Source organism: Oncorhynchus kisutch, unplaced genomic scaffold (genome assembly GCF_002021735.2).
Source record: "Oncorhynchus kisutch isolate 150728-3 unplaced genomic scaffold, Okis_V2 scaffold1710, whole genome shotgun sequence".
Classification (NCBI taxonomy): domain Eukaryota; kingdom Metazoa; phylum Chordata; class Actinopteri; order Salmoniformes; family Salmonidae; genus Oncorhynchus; species Oncorhynchus kisutch.
In genome coordinates, this window is record NW_022263655.1 from 19,602 (window position 1) to 22,229 (window position 2,628).

Sequence of the window (2,628 nt, forward strand, 5' to 3'; positions counted from 1 at the left end):
AATAATTATCTCTAGTATTATTCTGACATTTCACATTCTTAAAATAAAGTGATGATTCTAACTGACCTAAGACAGGGATTTTTTACTAGGATTAAATATCAGGAATTGTGAAAAACTGAGTTTAAGTGTATTTGGCTAAGGTGTATGTAAACATCAGACTTCAACTGTATCTAGAAGTGCACACTATTCTTATTATTTTTTAATGTATGTATATAGTCAACTATACAACTTCTACTACTACTACACTTTATATCATCCAATAATATATAATGAAAAACACTCAACATGAAGAATTAATGCAATTATGTTATTTTCAAATATTTATTTTGAAATATAGATTAGGTGCTCTTCTTTTTATAGCAGGAAGTAAAGGGACTGGACAAGGCTTTGCCTATAGTTGAAAACATCCTGGAAATGAGCGAACGCTTCCTTGGTTTCTTCTTGGTGGAGCACACACTCTCTGTTCGGCAGGATTGTTGATCATGGAAAATTGCTGGGGGAAAAAATGTAAACATAACATTTTCTTTAACTGACCCTAGTTAGTGTGAAGAATTAGTATTTCATTATTATTATTTAAATTGTAATATTCTACATAATTTACAAATGTCGGGCGGCAGGTAGCTTAGCAGTCTCAATCCGCCTATTTAACGCAGAAGTGTTACATAGGCCCCCCCAGGGCTTAGACTGTTTAGTGCCAAAAAGAAGGCGATAAAAACATGCAAAAAATATATATACATATATATATATATATATATATATATATTTCGTCAACTTTCTTATATCTCTCAGATTTAGGACAGACACTTCAGTTTCATGTAGTGAATCTGTTATTCAATGCGTTTGTATGGGCAAATAGCAGTAAGGCCGATACAAACCCCTCGGCCCAGACAGGGCGTAGACTCTTGTGGGTTAAAAAGCATGATCATTACAAAGGTGCAACTCGTGCTGGAGGCAATAAAAGGCCACGCTAAAATGTGCAGTTTTATCACACCACACAACGCCACAGATGTCTCAGAGACTGAGAAAAATAGGAGCAAGGAAAAACGCTGGTTGACTTGTTTTGAGGGAGCGTGCAATTGCCATGCTGACTGCAGGAATGTCCACCAGAGCTGTGGCCAGAGAATTGGATGTTTATTTCTTTACCATAAGCCGCCTTCAATGTCGTTTTAGAGAATTTGGCAGTATGTCCAACCGGCCTCACAACCACAGACCAAGTATATGGCGTCGTGTTGGCTGTAGGGTTATGGTGTGGGCAGGCATAATCTACGGACAACGAACACAATTGCATTTTATCAATGGCAATTTGAATGCACAGAGATACCGTCACGAGATCCTTAGGCCCATTGTCGTGCCATTCATCTGCCGCCATGCATGGCCCCATGTCGAAAGGCCTGCATACTCACCAGACATGTCAACCATTTAGCATGTTTGTGATGCTCTGGATTGACGTGTACAACAGCGTGTTCCAGTTCCCACCAATATTCAACAACTTTGCACAGCTATTGAAGAGGAGTGGGACAACATTCCATAGGCCACAATCAACAGCCTGATCAACTCTATGCGAAGGAGAAGTGTCACGCTGCATGAGGAAAATGGTGGTCACACCAGATACTGACTGGTTTTCTGATCCACGCCCCTACCTTTTTTTAAGGTATCTGTGACGAACAGATGCATATCTGTATTCCCAGTCATGTGAAATCCATAGATAAGGGCCTAATGAACGTATTTCAATTGACTGATTTCCATATATGAACTGTAACTCAATAAAATCTTTGAAATTGTTGCATGTTGCGTTTATATTTTTGTTCAGTACACATTTGAGTGTATTGACTTACCTGTTTCACTGACGGCAGGGGTCTGGTTCTGGGAAGGTGTTGGAGTGCAGTGGTTCTTCTTGTTGACCTTCTTTGTACACTGGGTAACAAACAGTCATTTATACAGTAGGAGAAATTGCACACAAAGGGTATCAGTGTTTACCATCATACTGTACGTAATGAATAAAAATAATCTTAAAAATGTGTATTTTGATGACATATGTACCTTTTGGTTGAGTCCACAGAGAGCGCTGAATCTTCCTCTCTTCTTTTCCTTTCTACAAGTTGTTGGAAGCCCAGAATTACCTACCTCGTCACTGCCAAGTACATTGTGTGATGACAACTGTGTCATGGAGGGAGGTGAAGAGCTAGCCTCATTGCATTTAGCTAGTAGTTCCCTAGTTAATGATTTGACCAGGGCATCGTCAAATGCATAATCCGTTGACTTCATTGCAACCTGGAGCATCTTCTCTGACCCAAATTCTTGAAGAAGCCCCTTGTAGACAGCCTTGAAAATCTTTTTGATTTTCAGATTCTGGGGGTAGGCTTGAGTTGGTTCAAGGCCTGAGGTGCCACAGAACTCAGACAGAATCCTCTTTGTAAGAACTCTTGATGTTTCACCAATGTCAGAGGATTCCAGTAATGTGAAAGGGGTGATCATTGACAGCAATCTAACAATCAGTAAAAGTACCAAAGAGGTGTCATCATTGCTAGTGGAGTCAAATGATGCATGTGTATCAGAGTCCATGGCTGATGGAGTTGATGGATGCACAGAGACACTAGACATCTCCAGATCTTTGTTGTCCATCTTAAA

At 39.8% G+C, this 2,628-nt stretch overlaps 1 long non-coding RNA gene across 1 annotated transcript; it reads right to left on the reverse strand.

The window, feature by feature from the left end:
- Positions 1-307: 307 nt before the first annotated feature.
- LOC116367632 (uncharacterized) lies at positions 308-2,034 on the reverse strand. The gene is made up of 2 exons (XR_004208399.1): positions 1,836-2,034; positions 308-493 (listed from the first exon to the last, which is right to left on the reverse strand). It is a non-coding gene; the product is annotated as an uncharacterized LOC116367632 (long non-coding RNA).
- Between the last annotated feature and the right edge of the window lie 594 nt (positions 2,035-2,628).